The sequence below is a fragment of the Macaca thibetana genome, chromosome 3, assembly GCF_024542745.1.
Source record: "Macaca thibetana thibetana isolate TM-01 chromosome 3, ASM2454274v1, whole genome shotgun sequence".
NCBI lineage: Eukaryota > Metazoa > Chordata > Mammalia > Primates > Cercopithecidae > Macaca > Macaca thibetana.
Window position 1 is genome coordinate 93,503,450 of NC_065580.1, and position 20,149 is coordinate 93,523,598.

The following is a 20,149-nucleotide window of genomic DNA, read 5'->3' on the forward strand; positions in this document are numbered from 1 at the left end:
TGCTGTATCAGATTCCCTTTTTGAGGGAACTACGCCAGCCAGTGGACCCAGCTGAAGCAGCAACCTGAGGCATGATCTATAGCATACAACCCCCTTCATGAACTGTATAACCCAAGGGCAGCCAACCTCAAGAGGTAACCTGACATGAGCACCCACTGTCTTTCAAGAATTTGAACTGGAAATGGGAAGAGAAAATAACATGGCGGAAGCAGAAGCTAAAAAATCAGACAGCAAAAAGAAGCCCTGAGAAGCTATAAAAAGGGCAAGTTTTCAGTAAACTGAAGCCATTAGATAGCGTCAAGATGTATAAAGTGGATGGTGAAGTAATAGGTAACAAAGGAGCGGCAGAAGTAGAGGCAGTGGAATGAGTCACGGTAACAAAGATGGGGGTCAATGAAGTCCTGTTGTTGAAAGGACAGTGAGATAATCCATTTCCTGCAGCTGCACTGAATCGCTCCAGTTCCAGTGTTTGCATTCAACGTCTGTGAGGTCCAACTGTAGCTGTTCCCAGAGTCCCCAAAATTCCCATCTCCATCACCTATTCTAAGTAAATCATTGTATCTTTCACCCCGTATAAACCAATATGTAGATTTCCAGAATCATGCATTCAGTGAAAGAAGGTGGACCAATTGCATTTTGTGAAGAGAATTTCATCCTTTAAGATTGGTTATAGGTTTTTCTAGGAATAACATCTCTCGAAAGAAGAAAACATTCTTCACATCTTAAAAAAGAAGACATAAATGAAAACTTTATAATGTTATATTTTAAGGGGAAAAAAGTCTCCTTTCTCTTGTCTTTTAATAGCTGCACCAACCTGGTTCATATTTATGAGCAAGTCGTATAGATAGGGGTGGAAAACATAATGACTAACTGCTACCCTCACATGATTGGAAATGAAAAATATCCACATTTATCTTCTAAGACATTTTATTAACCAATGTCTTCTAGAAGAATTACTGTCGGGAGAGAATTATTATGCAGCTTTTATACATCATGTTTTTGAAAAATATTTGATGACATGGGAAAAAGACATTTCTTTCATCACGTTAGATGAAACAGATGGTTACAAACTGCATAGTATATGACATGGTCACAGTCTGTCAAGTGTTCATGGCAGGAGGATATATCAGCAATATGTAAGCATGGAGAAATCATAAGTGAATGTTATCTTCTTCTTCATACATGTTTTCAAATTACCAAATGTTCTACAATAAATAAGTGTTGGTTTTATTTAAAAAAACAAACAGGCCAGGCGCGGTGGCTCACGCCTGTAATCCCAGCACTTTGGGAGGCCGAGACGGGCGGATCACGAGGTCAGGAGATCGAGACCATCCTGGCTAACACGGTGAAACCCCGTCTCTACTAAAAATACAAAAAAAAAAAATTAGCCGGACGTGGTGGTGGGTGCCTATAGTCCCAGCTACACGGGAGGCTAAGGCAGGAGAATGGCCTGAACCCGGGGGGCACAGCTTGCAGTGAGCCGAGATCGCGCCACTGCACTCCAGCCTGGGCAACAGAGTGAGACTCCATCTCAAAACAAACAAACAAACAAAAACAGAAGTGCGGCCAGGCGTGGTGGCTCACGCCTGTAATCCCAGCACTTTGGGAGGCCAAGGTGGGCAGATCAAGAAGTCAGATCAAAACCATACTGGCCAACATGGTGAAACCCCATCTCTACTAAAGTACAAAAAGCTAGCTGGGCATGGTGGCAGGCACCTGTAGTCCCAGCTACTCAGGAGGCTGAGGCAGGAGAATTGCTTGAACCTGGGAGGCAGAGGTTGCAGTGAGCCAAGATCGTGCCACTGCACTCCAGCCTGGCGACAGAGTAAGACTCCGTCTCAAAAAAAAAAAAAACAAAAAACAAAAAACAAAACAGAAGTACACATTATTTCTTCAGATGAAGAGACAGCAGACTGTACCTTGCTTATTGTTAATTCTGCCTAAGTGAACCTCAGTTAAACATTTTTCCTTTCACTTTTAGCTAATGCATTATTCAAAATTCTTTAAAACGTTCTCATAAATTCCACAGAGAAGCTCTGGTTATTGCTGACAAGCAAAAGACCTTGCTAATGAGTATTTAATATAGAAGCATGAACTTGTATACAGATTTTCTCTGACAAATGGTGGCCAAGACAACAGAAAATAACACGGGGAAAATACATAGGTAAATGTGATAAACTGACTCCCTCAGAAGAAGTTGAACTTTTTTTGTCATCTTTGGACCCCCTGCAATAGTATAAGTTTGGCCAGTGGAGGAGCTTCAAAAAAACAGGTTAAAGGAGGACATGAAAAGATGGTCATTTTCCTCCTCCATCTTAACATTGGTTGAGTTTGAATCTTTTTCAGGTTGGCACACCTGTCCACAGGCATACAGGCCAAGGACTGGAAAATGTGACTTCTCCCCTTTCTGACCACTGGCTGCATTCATTAGATGCAATGAATTTCCGTTGTATTCAGTTTAACACTTCATTGTGTATCACCTTTTATCTTTCCAAAATCATTTCCCATGTGTTAACCCCTCACCCAGAGAGCAGAGGCAGCAATCAAGGCACACACTTCCTTGGTTTCTTTGCTAAGTGGTTCCCACAAAGCAATTCAACAAGCACTGGATGAAGGGAGGGTGAGTTTGGGAACTCGGCCCAGCTGCAAGAAGAGGGATGAAATGCCAGAAAGAGGCATACCCCCAAAGAGTTTTGCCAGCTGACTCTTGCTGGTTTGTAACTCTGTGCTAAGGGAGTCCAATATATGAGTAATACTTCCATTTTTTCAATTTTGTTCTCATCTACTTAGTCATCAGCACCACACCCTGATACTTATGCCAAAAAAAAAAAAAAAAAATTCAGCAAGAGAGTACATCACCAATGTTCAATAAGAACAAGCGTGGCTTCCATTTCCTCTACCACCACGTGGAAGTGACCCATTCCATCATCAAAACTCCCGTTATGCTAGCAGAAGCAAAGCACACATTTTCTCATCTTCTCTGCTTACCTGAAGCAAGTCCTCAGCATAGACATGTCCAGGGCCAGCTACCCTGTGTCACTGAAAGGGCATTATCCAAAAAACGTCTACCCCTGTGGGTTGGACCATGATACTAACCTTTAAAGTCACTCTTGAGGGTGTTTTTCGAAGTTGAATTACACCAGGAGGAGAAGCCACATTAGTCATCAACAACTTAGCTAAGATTAATTGGTTAGGTCCCTAAGAAAGTGTGGGGCTTTAGGGAAAAAAAATGGGGAGGGCAGTGGGAGGGAATGTAGATATCTGAGCCTGGAACAGTATCCAGGGAGGACTCAAGCTCTGGGGACCATGAACAGTAAGACACAACCAGGCCTGAGAAGAATCAAAGCAACCATTGAAGGAAATAAGATGAATCTAAAGGGTCAAAGAGGGCAGGCTATGTTGACCTGAATCAGTCCTACAAGCTCTGCAACTGGAACTTTTGTTAAAAAAAAAAAAAAAAAAAAGTATAATATACATATAGGAAAGTAGAGACAACAAAAATATGATTCGTTCAGTGGATTTTTACAGGCAAACACTGCAAACCACATCAAGAAAAAGAATATTGATGCAATCCAGAAGCTCCCTTGGACCCACTGCCAATCATCACCCTGTCTCTTATTCTCAAAGACAACATCAGTTCTGACTCATGATGCTTTAGTTTATCTATGCCTGCTAAATTTCATGTAAGTGGAATCATATGGGATATATGCTTGTGTGTCTGTTTTTTTTCTATCAATATTGTGTTTTGTGGAGTCCAACTATATTTCTTATTGGAATTGTAGTTTGTTCATTTTCATTACTGTAAGGTACTCTACTGTATGAATATGCCATGATTTGTTTGACAGTCCTACAGCTGATGGGTATTTGGGTTGTTTTCAGTTGAGACTATTACGAAGAATGCCATTTGAAGTATTCTTGTACATGCCTCTTGGTGCACATCTACATACTCTTCTGTGATATATATCCAGGAGGGGTATTGTTGGGAAGAAGGTAGGCATATGCTCTCCTTTATATAATACTGCCAAATGACTTTCCAAAGAAATTGTATCACTTACACACCCACCAGTGGAATATGAGAGTTCCAGTTGCTCCACATCCTTGCCAATATTTGTATTATCAGTCTTTTAAATTCTAGCTATTCTGGTGTGTGTGTAGTGCTATCTCATTGTGGCTTTAATTTGCATTTCCCTGATGACTCACACAGACTTTTTTGTGCTCTGCAATTTTAAAGCAACTCTGCATGTCTGTTTCATTGTAAATCGTTCCTCAGCTGTATTGAGATTTTAAATCAACAACCATTTATTAAGTCCCTACTGTGAGTCAGAGTCTACATACATTAGATGCCTCCATGTGCTTGGTCTGAAGGTGGTGGTGAGAGAGTTTTTTTCTGGACTAAGTGGTTTCTGGTCAGTCCTGCTGGTTTCGCTCTAGGATATATTATCACTGACATTGTGGAGAGAGCATTTCTGGGAAAAGAATGTCTCAGCAGGGCTGGGGACAGAGGGCAGGAATGGGGTTGAGTGTAGAGAATGAAAACCAGCTAGATTTTCAAGTTTTCTGGCTTAAGAATAGTTGATGACAGTTTCTACAACTACATAATTTAACTTATCAGCCATAAAATAGGATAATGTTTAATACTGCTACAGATAACACTAGTTCTTATAAACAAGGGAAAGTGAACCATAACAGTTGTTTGATGATACCATGATATAAAAATCTTCCAGAAAGATCTTTCTCTGAATAACTCATAGAAAAAACAGGTTCTCTGAAAATGTGGATGAACCTCTGGTAACATGACGATTATTGAGGGACAAAGATCAGTTTACTTAACCTCAAATCCCATCTGTCAGAGTTTTGTCCAAAGATGGCAACAGTGGCCAATGGGAAGCTCCTTCTGTTTTAGAAAAAGAGGCCCTGAATTGCCTTCCTGTGCATTTTTTTTTCATACTTTAAGTTCTAGGGTACATGTGAACAGCGTGCAGGTTTGTTACATATGTATACATGTACCATGTTGGTGTGCTGCACCCATTAACTCATCATTTACATTAGGTATATCTCCTAATGCCATCCCTCCCCTCCCCCTCCCCATAATAGGACCCGGAGTGTGATGTTCCACTTCCTGTGTCCAAGTGATCTCATTGTTCAATTCCCACCTATGAGTGAGAACATGCGGTATTTAGTTTTCTGTTCTTGCGATAGTTTGCTGAGAATGATGGTTTCCAGCTGCATCCATGTCCCTACAAAGGACACAAAGTCATCCTTTTTTATGGCTGCATAGTATTCCATGGTGTATATGTGCCACGTTTTCTTAATCCAGTCTGTCACTGATGGACATTTGGGTTGATTCCAAGTCTTTGCTATTGTGAATAGTGCTGCAATAAACATACATGTGCATGTGTCTTTATAGCGGCATGACTTATGATCCTTTGGGTATACCCCCAGTAATGGGATGGCTGGGTCAAATGGTATTTTTAGTTCTAGATCCTTGAGGAATTGCCACACTGTTTTCCACAATGGTTGAACTAGTTTACAGTCCCACCAACAGTGTAAAAGTGTTCCTATTTCTCCACGTCCTCTCCAGCACCTGTTGTTTCCTGATTTTTTAATGATTGCCATTCTAACTGATGTGAGATGGTATCTCATTGTGGTTTTGATTTGCATTTCTCTGATGGTGAGTGATGATGAGCATTTTTTCATGTGTCTGTTGGCTGTATGAATGTCTTCTTTAGAGAAGTGTCTGTTCATATGCTTAGACCACTTTTTGATGGGATTTTTTTTTTCTTGTAAATTTGACTGAGTTCTTTTTAGGTAATGGATATTAGTCCTTTGTCAGATGAGTAGATTGCAAACATTTTCTCCCATTCTGTAGGTTGCCTGTTCACTCTGATGGTAGTTTCTTTTGCTGTGCAGAAGCTCTTTAGTTTAATGAGATCCCATTTGTCAATTTTGGCTTTTGTTGCCGTTGCTTCTGGTGTTTTAGACATGAAGTCCTTGCCCATGCCTATGTCCTGAATGGTATTACCTAGGTTTTCTTCTAGGGTTTTTATGGTTTTAAGTCTAACATTGAAGTCTCTAATCCATCTTGAATTAATTTTCGTATAAGGAGTAAGGAAAGGATCCAGTTTCAGCTTTCTACTTATGGCTAGCCAATTTTCCCAGCACCATTTATTAAATAGGGAATCCTTTCCCCATTTCTTGTTTTTCTGAGGTTTGTCAAAGATAAGATGGCTGTAGATGTGTGGTATTATTTCTGAGGGCTCTGATCTGTTCCATTGGTCTGTATCTCTGTTTTGGTACCAATACCATGCTGTTTTGGTTACTGTAGCCTTGTAGTATAGTTTGAAGTCAGGTAGCGTGATGCCTCCAGCTTTGTTCTTTTGGCTTAGGATTGTCTTGGCAATGCGGGATCTTTTTTGGTTCCATATGAACTTTAAAGCAGTTTTTTCCAATTCTGTGAAGAAAGTCATTGGCAGCTTAATGGGGATGGCATTGAATCTATAAATTACCTTGGGCAGTATGGCCATTTCCACAATATTGATTCTTCCTATCCATGAGCATGGTATGTTCTTCCATTTGTTTGTGTCCTCTTTTATCTCACTGAGCCATGGTTTGTAGTTCTCCTTGAAGAGATCCTTTACATCCCTTGTAAGTGGATTCCTAGGTATTTTATTCTCTTTGAAGCTATTGTGAATGGGAGTTCATTCATGATTTGGCTCTCTGTTTGTCTGTTACTGGTGTATAAGAATGCTTGTGATTTTTGCACATTGATTTTGTATCCTGAGACTTTGCTGAAGTTGCTTATCAGCTTAAGGAGATTTTGGGCTGAGACAATGGGGTTTTCTAAATATACAATCATGTCATCTGCAAACAGGGACAATTTGACTTCCTCTTTTCCTAATTAAATACCGTTTCTTACTTTCTCTTGCCTGATTGCCCTAGCCAGAACTTCCAACAGTATGTTGAATAGGTGTAGTGAGAGAGGGCATCCCAGTCTTGTGCCAGTCTTCAAAGGGAATGCTTCCAGTTTTTGCCCATTCAGTATGATATTGGCTGTGGCTTTGTCATAAATAGCTCTTATTATTTTGAGATATGTTCCATCAATACCGAATTTATTGAGAGTTTTTAGCATGAAGGGCTGTTGAATTTTGTCAAAGGCCTTTTCTGCATCTATTGAGATAATCACATGGTTTTTGTCTTTGGTTCTGTTTATATGCTGGATTACATTTATTGATTTGTGTATGTTGAACCAGCCTTGCATCCCAGGGATGAAGCCCACTTGATCATGGTGGATAAGTTTTTTAATGTGCTGCTGGATTCGGTTTGCCAGTATTTTATTGAGGATTTTTGCATCGATGTTCATCAGGGATATTGGTCTAAAATTCTCTTTTTTTTGTTGTATCTCTGTCAGGCTTTGGTATCAGGATGATGTTGGCCTCATAAAATGAGTTAGGGAGGATTCCCTCTTTTTCTATTGATTGGAATAGTTTCAAAAGGAATGGTACCAACTCCTCCTTGTACCTCTGGTAGAATGGTCCTGGACTTTTTTTCTTTGGTAGGCTATTAATTATTGCCTCAATTTCAGAGCCTGCTCTTGGTCTATTCAGGGATTCAACTTCTTCCTGGTTTAGTCTTGGGAGAGTGTAAGTGTCCAGGAAATTATCCATTTCTTCTAGGTTTTCTAGTTTATTTGTGTAGAGGTGTTTATAGTATTCTCTGATGGTAGTTTGTATTTCTGTGGGGTTGGTGGTGATATCCCCTTTATCATTTTTTAATTGCATCTATTTGATTCTTCTCTCTTTTCTTCTTTATTAGTCTTGCTAGCAGTCTATCAATTTTATTGATGTTTTCAAAAAATGAGCTCCTAGATTCATTGATTTTTTGGAGGGTTTTTTGTGTCTCTATCTCCTTCAGTTCTGCTCTGATCTTAGTTATTTCTTGCCTTCTGCTAGCTTTTGAATGTGTTTGCTCTTGCTTCTCTAGTTCTTTTAATTGTGATGTTAAGGTGTCCATTTTAGATCTTTCCTGCTTTCTCTTGTGGGCATTTAGTGCTATAAATCTCCCTCTACACACTGCTTTAAATGTGTCCCAGAGATTCTGGTATGTTGTATCTTTGTTCTCATTGGTTTCAAAGATCATCTTTATTTCTGCCTTTATTTTGTTATGTACCCAGTAGTCATTCAGGAGCAAGTCGTTCAGTTTCCATGTAGTTGAGTGGTTTTGATTGAGTTTCTTAGTCCTGAGTTCTAGTTTGATTGCACTGTGGTCTGAGAGACAGTTTGTTATAATTTCTGTTCTTTTACATTTGCTGAGGAGTGCTTTACTTCCAACTATGTGGTCAGTTTTGGAATAAGTGTGATGTGGTGCTGAGAAGAATGTATATTCTGTTGATTTGGGGTGGAGAGTTCTGTAGATATCTATTAGGTCCACTTGCTGCAGAGTTGAGTTCAATTCCTGGATATCCTTGTTGACTTTCTGCCTCGTTGATCTGTCTAATGTCGACAGTGGGGTGTTAAAGTCTCCCATTATTATTGTATGGGAGTCTAAGTCTCTTTGTAAGTCTCTAAGGACTTGCTTAATGAATCTGGGTGCTCCTGTATTGGGTGCATATATATTTAGGATAGTTAGCTCTTCCTGATGAATTGATCCCTTTACCATTATGTAATGACCTTCTTTGTCTCTTTTGATCTTTGATGGTTTAAAGTCTGTTTTATCAGAGACTAGGATTGCAACCGCTGCTTTTTTTTGTTTTCCATTTGCTTGGTAGATCTTCCTCCATCCCTTTATTTTGAGCCTATGTGTGTCTCTGCATGTAAGATGGGTCTTGTGAATACAGCAAACTGATGGGTCTTGACTCTTTATCCAATTTGCCAGTCTGTGTCTTTTAATTGGACCATTTAGTCCATTTACATTTAAGGTTAATATTGTTATGTGTGAACTTGATCCTGTCATTATGATCTTAGCTGGTTATTTTGCTCACTAGTTGATGTAGTTTCTTCCTAGCATCGATGGACTTTACATTTTGACATGTTTTTGCAATGACTGGTACCTGTTGTTCCTTTCCATGTTTAGTGCTTCCTTCAGGATCTCTTGTAGGGCAGGCCTGGTGGTGACAAAATCTCTAAGCATTTGCTTGTCTGTAAAGGATTTTATTTCTCCTTCACTTATGAAACTTAGTTTGGCTGGATATGAAATTCTGGGTTGAAAATTCTTTTCTTTAAGAATGTTGAATATTGGCCCCCACTCTCTTCTGGCTTGGAGAGTTTCTGCTGAGAGATCTGCTGTTAGTCTGATGGGCTTCCCTTTGTGGGTAACCCAATCTTTCTCTCTGGCTGCCCTTAACATTTTTTCCTTCATTTCAACTTTGGTGAATCTGACAATTACATGTCTTGGAGTTGTTCTTCTCAAGGAGTATCTTTGTGGCGTTCTCTGTATTTCCTGAATTTGAATGTTGGCCTGCCTTACTAGGTTGGGGAAGTTCTCCTGGATGGTATCCTGCACTGTTTTCCAACTTGGTTCCATTTTCCCCGTCACTTTCAGGCACACCAATCAGACGTAGATTTGGTCTTTTCACATAATCCCATATATCTTGGAGGCTTTGTTCATTTCTTTTTCCTCTTTTTTCTCTACACTTCTCTTCTCGCTTCATTTCATTCATTTTATCTTCAATCGCTAATACTCTTTCTTCCAGTTGATTGAGTCGGTTACTGAAGCTTGTGCATTTGTCACGTAGTTCTTGTGTTATGATTTTCATCTCTATCAGTTCTTTTAAGGTCTTCTCTGCATTGATTATTCTAGTTATCCATTCATCCATTCTTTTTTCAAGATTTTAATTTCTTTGCACTGGTTACGTAGTCCCTCCTTTAGCTCTGAGAAGTTGATCGACTGAAGCCTTCTTCTCTCAACTCGTCAAAGTCATTCTCCGTCCAGCTTTGTTCCATTGCTGGTGATGAGCTGCATTCCTTTGGAGGGGGAGATGCGCTCTGATTTTTTTAATTTCCAGCTTTTCTGCACTGCTTTTTCCCCATCTTTGTGGTTTTGTCTGCCTTTGGTCTTTGATGATGTTGACGTACTGATGGGGTTTTGGTGTGGGTGTCCTTTCTATTTGTTAGTTTTCCTTCTAACAGTCAGGACCCTCAGCTGTAGGTCTGTTGGAGTTTGCTTGAGGTCCACTCCAGACCCTGTTTGCCTGGGTATCAGCAACAGAGGCTGCAGAAGATAGAATATTGCTGAACAGCAAGTGTTGCTGTGTGATTCTTGCTCTGGAAGCTTCGTCTCAGGGGTGTACCCCACCATGTGAGGTGTGAGGTGTCGGTCTGCACCTAGTGGGGGATGTCTCCCAGTTAGGCTACTCAGGGGTCAAGGACCCACTTGAGCAGGCAGTCTGTCCGTTCTCAGATCTCAACCTCCGTGCTGGAAGATCCACTGCTCTCTTCAAAGCTGTCAGACAGGGGCATTTACCTCTGCCGAGGTTTCTGCTGCTTTTTATTTAGCTATGCCCTGTCCCCAGAGGAGGAGTCTACAGAGGCAGGTCGGCCTCCTTGAGCTGTGGTGGGCTCCCCTTCCTGTGCATCTTAGCCAAGAGGGGATGCTAGGTGGGTGTTCCCTTGCTGCCTGCATTACAGGCTGACTGAAGTATATAAACATTCCATCACAGAGTTTATTTATTACATTGAGATATTGTAAATGTGGAGAGAGTAGCCAAGAATGAGAAAATGGGGAAAGTTCTTGGGAAGGGTAACACATTACACACTAAGTAGCCACCCTGAACAGTTAGACACCAGATCCTTTCCAGAAATCTCACTGAAAGGGAAACCCTAGGGGATAGTTAAGCCTCAACTGAGCAGAGGGCCAAGGACAGTCTGAAATGTGGGGCCACATTCAATGAAGCCTCATTCAAAGAGGAAAGAGAGTGGCTCCAGGCTAAACCAGGGCCTAGAGATGGAAGGGGACAAAGGGACCTTGGAAGAAGGTGTGGGTATGAGGTCACCTAAAAGAAAGGTCAATAAATTCTCAGTTTCCCCAAGGCTGGCCCTGAAGCATGGAAACCTTAAGTGCCCTACATTCCTCAGGTGGCCCAAGCCACCACTAACCCTAATAGAACCTAATTTTGGCCACCTCCATCACCTATTGAGATTGCCACACAGAATACCTGTGGCATAGTTGGATGGATCAAGTTGACCTCTCTCCGTGAGCCAGTTCTTCAGATTCATCCAGCTCAGTCAAAGAGATATAGCCAGGCTTTAATATAAGCTTATTTTTATTCCTGTGCAATTTGCGCATTGTGTTTGCAGAAACTGAGAATGTCTTCCTTATTCAGATTAATAGCCTAGTGTTGGCAGCATATGTGTACCTGCAGAGGAAATCTTCATCCCTCTTTTTCCTTGCCTAGGAGATACCAGAGATCTGAGCAAGTGGAATTTCAAGGCTGAAATAAGATAATGAGGAGACTCAGAGAGATTATAAAAGATGCAGAGTGGGAGAATGGAAAGAGCCTTGAACCAGAAGCCAGGCTTGAGCTGAAAGCTCACATAGCTCTTGTAAGATGTGTGTTCTCAGTTTTCTTATCTGTAAAATGAAGGGATTGGACTCTGATCTGAAAGCAAAATGTTCTGTTCATTGAGCATAGGGGGCTTGTTCAAAGTTGTTACCCGGTTGTTACCCACTGTGCAAAGGAGGCCTGGTTATTCTTCGTTTCCTCCTGAGATCCTCACTTGCTCTGGTCCCTGAGATTCTCTCCTCCTCACTCTGTTGCTCTGCATCTCCTGCTTCATAGCTAAATATCTATTATAGATATCCCAAATGTGACTAGAAATGTCTGTGAGGTCTGAAAACTAGATATGTCAAAGATGTGAAAGGTTGGCAGGAAGGTGATGAGTTTGTAGTAGTGGAGAATAAAACCCTGAGATTTCAGAGCATGAAAGTGCTCTGGAAGGAGCTCTGGAAGGAGAAATGACAAAGTTTTAAAAGCAAAAATAGCTTGGATGAGCCCTTTCCTGAAGTATGTACCATGAAGCCCCAACACTGTAAGCCCTTCCCATGGGGTTCGGTGGGTGCAGAGGTTATGGTCAAATAAGTTTGGGAAATAGTGCAAAATGTGCCTCCTTCTTGGAGTGCCCCAAAGCTTATTAAAGGCACTGAGAACTTCTGTAGCAAGAATCCTGTTTAATGGTTAAACTCCCATGTTTCTTCCTCAAAATTTTAGCCAGACAACTTTTAAAATAACATCTATTATCATTATCTTGTTGCAATTACAATGAATACCCATTGAGAAACACAGTATATCATGCTGGGAGCAGAAACTCAGGAAATAAAAAGGAGGGAAACATGATTCCTATCTTCTTCATCTCCTACATCCTGGGCAATATGATTCTTGCCCTGGAATCCAAAATTAGACTGCTCTTCTCTGTCACCCTGATGAACATTCTAGCAGAAAATGTTCTATAGAACATTCTGACAAATCAGACTGGCAAATGTTAGGTGTTCCAAAAATGTATGGTGAGTGAATTAATGATTGAATGAAACAAAAGTCACCATGAAGCACTTAGCACAATATCTGAAGCAGAGCAAAGTAGCAACAAATGCTGTTACTACTACTCACCCTGTTCTTTGGTGTAGGGGAAACAGAAAAGCTCAAACTTTGTTATTGATCCCGTTCCAAATGACTTAAAGATGTAGATAAGCTCTGTCCTCAGGTAATATATATTTTCTGAAAGAGAACCAAATACTTATGCCACAATAAAATGACCTTTACACAGAGAAGCCTTAAATGGAATTGTATCAGAATCGTAGACAAAAATGTTGTCTGCTTACAGTCATAAACAATGAATCTCATGTTTCTCTGAAAAAGAAATGGACTGGGTAAATATATATATATTCCAGTTCTGTGATGTTAGGAGGAGGACCTAGTATGTTATTTGAGCTTTTTTTTTTCTTTTTAATATCCTTACCATAGTTGCAGCTATTTACAGTAACAATATAATAACATAAAGGAGTTGGATTAACTTATTTACTCCTACCTAGATTTATAAAACAGAATAGAGGCTCTAACAAGCTGGCAATATTTAAGATTATGTGGATCAACTGACATAAAATGTATTTATCTTGTCTAAGAATTTCAAGTGTTTCCTAATTTAGTAATATTCTGAAGTATGTTTCTCACTGACAACTACTAACTAATCACAGTGAGTCTTTGAAAAGACAATTGTTTTTCCTGCCCACAGTATATCAAGAAAACATTAAGAATAGGGCTGTGCTTTTATTGAGCACTTTCTGTGATGTAAAGCACAGAAACAGATTTGTATTTAAGTGTGTATTATCTCATTAATGAAAGATACAGTTGCCAGCTATTTGGATAAAAAAAGCTGGCATTAAGTTAAAATACTTCTTATTTTCAAATACACATTTTCATTTTATTGTCTTAGGAATTTACCTGACTTTAGGTAGTTAAGTGTGGCCAAAATAACAGAAGTTCTGATTTGATCTAGCTTAAACTAGGACATTTGCACAACCTCTCATACCAGAAGGTACAGAGGAAGATCAAGCCTCCAGGTTAGCTGATTCACTGGCTCAATGATGTCATCAAACGCTTGGGCTCTATCCATCTCTCTGCTCTTCCATCTACAGTGCTGGCTTTTTACGGAAGCTAGTTCTCTCCTCATGGTGATAAGATGGCCAATTGCAAGGACTGGAGCAACATTGTTCAGTATTCATCTACAACAGGAGAGAGGAAATCCTCCCACCGAGGAACACGAATCTTTGCCTTTAGTCTGATTGGGCCAACTTACTACACGTGCCTGTCCCTAGAACAGGGAGCTGCCACTGATGGTCCTAAACCCGTGATTCTCAAAACATCATCCTCAGAGTAGCAGTTTAAGCTGCTGGGAACCTGGAGATCTGATAGAAATGAACATCTATGGAATCAGAAATGCTGAGGGTGGGATCCAGCAATCTGAGTTTTAACAAGTCCTCCTTATATTGTATAGTCTGAGGACTACTGTTTTAGACTAAACAGAATTTACTTCTAGAGATGGAGAAGGAGTGGATACCTGGAGAAAACTGAGGTTCTGTTAGAAAGGAAGAAAAGGAAGTTATGTTTATTGAGCTCATAACAGTGTTCACATCCTGGATTTTTCAAGAATAGTATTGGTTTCAAATATTCTGTTTCATGTGGTTTGCAAAACACGGCCATTAAGTTGACTATCTCGGCTGGGCATGGTGGCTCACGCCTGTAATTCCAATACTTTGGGAGGCCGAGGCAGGCAGATCATCCGAGGTCAGGAGTTCGAGACCAGCCTGATCAACATGGAGAAACCCCGTCTCTACTAAAAATACAAAATTAACTGGGCGTGGTGGCTTATGCCTGTAATCCCAGCTACTCAGGAAGGCTGAGGCAGGAGGCAGGAGAATCGCTTGAACCTGGGAGGCAGAGGTTGCTGTGAGCCAAGATCATGCCACTGCATTCCAGCCTGGGCAACAAGAGCGAAACTCGGTCTCAAAAAAAAAAAAAAAAAAAAAAAGGAAGAAAAAGATGACTATCTCAAAAACTCTTAAAATCCTCTTGTGAAGCACGTATCTTAGAAAGATAACAAGAATATGCCAGGACACAAAAGGGCTGAATTCCAATTCTAGTTATGTCAGTGGTTCATCCTGTGTCTTTGAGAAATTCACTTAGACTCTCTGGACCTCAGTTTTTATTTCTTAAGAGTGTTGGAACAGTGTTTAAATTTCTAAAAATGAAAACAATTATAGCCAGCATTTATCATGCACTTACTATGTGCCATGCTCTGCTGAAGATTTTTTTTTTCTTGTCTTCTTTGTGATGGTATCTGCCAAAGATTTTATTTATTGCTCTGTCATTTAATACTTAGAATAGTTCCTGTGAAGGATATAACTTGCCAAAACTTAGTGGACTGTTGAGTGAAGAATCTGGGATTCAGGTCTGTCTGACCCTCAAGTCTGTTTACTCACTACACTATACTGCAGCCCTCTCCCCAACCCCCATCAAACTCTGATTCTGTCATTCATTTGTTTTCATGTGGTTTAGTTCATTATACTTTTTAGAAAAAAAGCAGTTTGGTGAAATTAAAGAATGTGAACTTTGAATTCAGGCTATAATTTGAATCTTGGCATCACTATTCCTCTGACCTTTGACTCTGGGTTAAGTTAGCTTCTCTGAAACTTTAATTTGTAATCCATAGAATAACATTTTTTACCTGGCATTATAGGAGGATTAAAGCAGCTAATACATATAAAAATAACTTACATAGTGTGTGTACCACAATAGGTATTCAATAAATGTTCATTTTTTCCCCTGCCTATTGCCCTGTGGAAAATGTTATTTGATGCACAAGAGGGAAGTATTTTGGAACATTTATTTATTTCTCAAAATAAATACTTGCATTTATAAATGACTTTGTTAAGTACCACTAGGAATGGAAAAATTCTGCCTGAATCTTCTTGGCTAAAGCTTTTCTAGACCTAAGAATACAGACAGATGACCTTGTCCAGGACAAGAACACTCTAGTACCTTCCATCAGCCTCCCCATAGCCACTCTCTCCCAACCATCATTTCTTAGAGACTTTTTCAAGTGGGACACACATGGTCCACATTTGAATCTGGAACACCATTTTCAAATTTCAGAAGTGCCCATCTTAACCTGTGTTACTCTCAAAATGAAACCATCTGTATGGGGTAAGGAGTCTGCTCTTCACTTTCACAGACCATGCTCCCGTGATGGAGGGGTACCAGCACCTACAGACAGAGTTTCAGGAAAGCTATTAGGTCCATAACAAAAAAGGCCATGGTTCCCAAGGAAAGAATGCTCCATTCAAAGCAGTTGCATCAAGGAGGAAAGAATTTTGCCCTATGAACTCAGAAGGGTGTGTGTTCTAAATATTGCATGTTTCACATTTATGAGTTTTTATGGACTTTTTAGGACAATTTATTTTATGGTTCTATCATCATACCATTTCTAATGCTGAAAAGCAGGAAAATTAGGAAACATCCATTTCAAATGCTTGAAAAGTAAGAAGCTCCAGCCGGGTGTGGTGGCTCACACCTGTAATCCTAGGACTTTGGGAGGCTGACGCAGGAGGATCACGAGGTCAGGAGTTCGATACCAGCCTGGCCAACATGGTGAAGCCCCGTCTCTCCTAAAAATACAAAAAATATTAGCCAGGCGTGGTGGTGGGTGCCTTTAATCCCAGCTACTTGGGAGGCAGAGACAGGAGAGTTGCTTGAACCTGGGAGATAGAGGTTGCAGAGACTGCGCCATTGCACTCCAACCTGGGCAACAGAGTGAGACTCCATCTCAAAAAAAAAAAAAAAAAAAAGAAAAGAAAAGAAAAGTAAGAAGCTCTATTTTTTTATTTTAATGTTATAAAATTACTCTTATATTTATATTACTCTTACATCTTATATATAATATAATATAATATAATATAATATAAAAAATACATAGCTTTTTTTTTTTCTTTGAGATGGAGTCTTGCTCTTGTTGCTCAGGCTGGAGTGCAGTGGCATGATCTCAGCGCACTGCAACCTCCATATCCCGGGTTCAAGTGATTCTCCTGCCTCAGCCTCCCACGTAGCTGTGATTACAGGCACCTACCACCAAACCTGGCTAATTTTTGTACTTTTAGTAGAGACAGGGTTTCGCCATGTTGGCCAGGCTGGTCTCGAACTCCCGACCTCAGGTGATCCACCCACTTCGGCCTCCCAAAGTGCTGGGATTACAGGTGTGAGCCACCGCTCCCGGCCCTAATATACATTTTAATATTATAGTTGGTTGTGGGCTATTAAATTTTGTCATCTTGAAGAATAACAGACACTTTGGATTACATTTACAATAAGTGGTTTCTGAAGTTATTTAATGCTTATTCTTTCTTGCAGCATCATTCAAGCAGAGTGGACATTTATGGCCTTGTGTTTTCCAATACCACGACCAATACCCTCTTATAGTCACATTTTGGAGCAAGTACTTAACATCAGATAATTTACCCAAAGGATAACCCTTTAAAATGTTCTTTGTTGTAACTAAGAGCCACTAATAGATCATGAAGATGAATGTATGTCATTATTTCTCTGGTTAATATAGACATAATTGTAAAAGTTTGTTTTATGATCTCCGTTTCTCTGACACAACACCAGGAAGGCTAATGGCCTTCTTATGTGTCTTCTTATGTTCAAAGAAGAACATAAAATTGAGAAGATATCCCAAGATGCCATTATTTGTAGACATTCTTAATAATTCAACTCTATAATTATGCTACTTCCCTACAATTTTTGTATGTTTATTTTATGTCTATATGTGTATTTATATAATATATAATTATTCTATTGCTACTGTATTGATATATGTTTTCAATTACTAGCAACCAGAGCTGGTTTAATAACCAATGATCTTGAGACTATGGGATGAAACGTAGGCACTAGGATTTTTTTAACACTCCCTAGGTGATTACAATGTGCATCCAGGGTTGAGAATCACTCATCCAAAGGTTCTACCAACACTTGAACACATATATTTTTAACTTCACTGGGAATAACTATTACTAGTAATACAGTATTATAGTACACACAAGGCCTTGCTGTTTGCTGCCCACCTGCTCCCTCTCCCCATGATTCCTCTTTAACTTCCCCTTGAGCAGAATATCCAAGATAGTGGTTTGCTGGTGTGTGTGTGTGTGTGTGTGTGTGTGTGTGTGTGTGTGTGTGTGTGTGTGTGTGTGTGTGTTTAGTAGCAAAGCTTTTTGTTCTTTTTCCAAATGAAATTTCCTTCAGAATAACAAAAGACACTGAACAAAGCCAACCCGACAGATCTAAAGTGGAGTGAAGAGGGCCTCAAGACCCTCTGCTCTCCTATTCCTTCTCCATCATCATTGGAACCCCAGGCTTCCCAAAGCACTATTTTATTTTATTTTATTATTTTATTTTATTTTATTTTATTGAGACAGAGTCTCTCTCTGTCGCCCAGGCTGGAGTCAGTGGTGTGATCTTGGCTCACTGCAACCCCCATCTCCCGAATTCAAGTGATTCTCCTGCCTCAGTCTCCCAAGTAGCTGGAATTACAGGCGTGTACCACCAAGCCTGGCTTATTTTTGTAATTTTTTAGTAGAGATGGGGTTTTGCCATGTTGCCCAGGCTGGTCTCAAACTCCTGACCTCAAGTGATCCACCTGCCTCAACCTCCCAAAATGCTGGGATTACAGGCATGAGCCACCACACCCCGCCCCAAAGTACCATTTTGAATCTGCCTCTCAGACACTAGAGAACGTCATTGTCTCACTGATTGGCTGCCAAGAGACGTCACATTTCAAACGTGACGGAAAGGCCCCCAGAACATGCTGAATTCATGCAACACTCAACTCCACCCAGGAAGTCCTGGATCGACCTCCGCTTGCCCATGGCTATGCTGTGCAACACCAGTAACTGTGGAAATTTAGAAGAAGGCTCTCCTCCAACTCCCAGAATGGCTAATTCTAAGCAGAGCCTTTTTTTTTTTTTTTTTTTTTTTTTGTGATGGAGTTTCCCTCCTGTTGCCCAGGCTGGAGTACGATGGCGCAATCTCACTCACCGCAACCTCTGCCTCTTGGGTTCAAGTGATCCTCCTGCCTCAGTCTCCCATGTAGCTGGGATTATAGGTATGCACCAGCACAACTGGCTAATTTTGTAGGTTTTTTAAGTAGAGACGAGGTTTCTCCATGTTGGTCAGGCTGGTCTTGAACTCCCGACCTCAGGCAATCTGCCCGCCTCAGCCTCCCAAAGTGCTGGGATTACAGGCATGAGCCACCTGTAAGCCACCGCGCCCACCTAAGCAGAGCCTTTTCTAATGGTTGAAAATGAAGCAGACTTTACAGTGTGCTCCCACTCTCTTATCTACTATACCCCTGTCTCCAGCAAGTATCTCAAGAGATCTGAAAAGGGACACCCAGTTATGAAAGGGCAACCTATGGCCTGAAAGGAGTGTGTGGAGTGGAGGATAGTTTTGACAACTTTGCTTTGGTGATTTTGGGAAGTGGTTGTGGACAGTTGGCATATGAGTCTTGTTTCTTGTTTAAAACAAAAACAAAAGAGGAAAAGGCTGGCTGATAGCTGGTTGCCTCTCTGGCCACCCCTGAGGCTCCACCACTAGTCTTTTTATCTACTGGGTCACCCTTCAGGGTCTGGAACTTTGACTTATCTTTGTGATTCATCATACAAAAGGGAGCTTGGATGCCGGTGGCTAAAAGCTGCAGGATGCATAAATGCTTCTATGCCTTTTAACAACCCCATGGGTAATTTTATTTTTTTTGAGATGGAGTCTCGCTCTGTCGCCCAGGCTGGAGTGCAGTGGGGCGATCTCGGCTCACTGCAAACTCCACCTCCTGGGTTCAAGCTATTCTCCTACCTCAGCCTCCCGAGTAGCTGGGACTACAGTTGTGTGCCACTATGCCCAGCTAATTTTTGTATTTTTAGTAGAGAAGGGGTTTCACCATGTTGTTTGGCCAAGATGGTCTCCATCTCTTGACCTCATGATCCTCCCACCTTGGCCTCCCAAAGTGCTGGGATTACAGGCATGAGCCACTATGCCCGGATGGGTAATTTTATTATTTTACAAGTCAGTAAACCGATGCTTAGAAAAGTTAACCAACTTGATCAAGGTCACACAGTGGTGGAGAAGAGATTCCACCTCATACTTTTTGGACTCCAGAGCCCGTAAGCTTTCCACCACGTTAGCTTGTCCTGAGAGAAAGGGGTTTTGGTTGGAGGGTGAGGTAGAGAATGACCAGTTTTGGAGAAGGTGTGAATTTGGAGTCGGACCAGTCCTAAATAAGTGTTCTAGAAGGGAACTCTAGGAAGACAGGGAAATACGGACTCCAGCCACAATGGAGCTGGGAAAGAAGTAAAGGGAGAGGGAGGGCATTAGAGACAAGCATTAGCTACTTCAAAAACTTGAGCACCATTAAATGGATTTTGATACCTAGGCATGACTTAGTGTTGTGTAGAAACTAAATATATGTAACTCTTATATTTTTAACTATGTGACATTTTAATCTCATAGATCTACATTCAAATTCTGGGCTCACTAAGTCTTTAATTTGTTTTTGAAGCAGTTGTAATTGAAACGAACTGGGGTCCATTAGCCTGGCACAGTAAGGCCAAAAATCTG

General features: G+C 40.7%; 2 protein-coding genes across 13 annotated transcripts in view; one reads left to right on the plus strand and one right to left on the minus strand.

Annotated features, from left to right (window-relative positions):
• The window catches only part of NUP42 (nucleoporin 42), a 1,164,542-nt gene that overhangs the window by 987,523 nt on the left and 156,870 nt on the right, over positions 1-20,149 (plus strand). The window lies entirely within an intron of this gene.
• The window catches only part of TOMM7 (translocase of outer mitochondrial membrane 7), a 540,985-nt gene that overhangs the window by 199,094 nt on the left and 321,742 nt on the right, over positions 1-20,149 (minus strand). The window contains exon 1 of one of the 12 annotated variants that reach the window (XM_050783161.1): positions 2,223-2,226. The exons of the other annotated variants lie outside the window; for them this stretch is intronic. The gene's annotated coding sequence lies outside the window, so the exon portion shown is untranslated. Of the gene's footprint in view, positions 1-2,222; positions 2,227-20,149 lie in introns of those variants that run through there. 12 annotated transcript variants of the gene reach the window in all.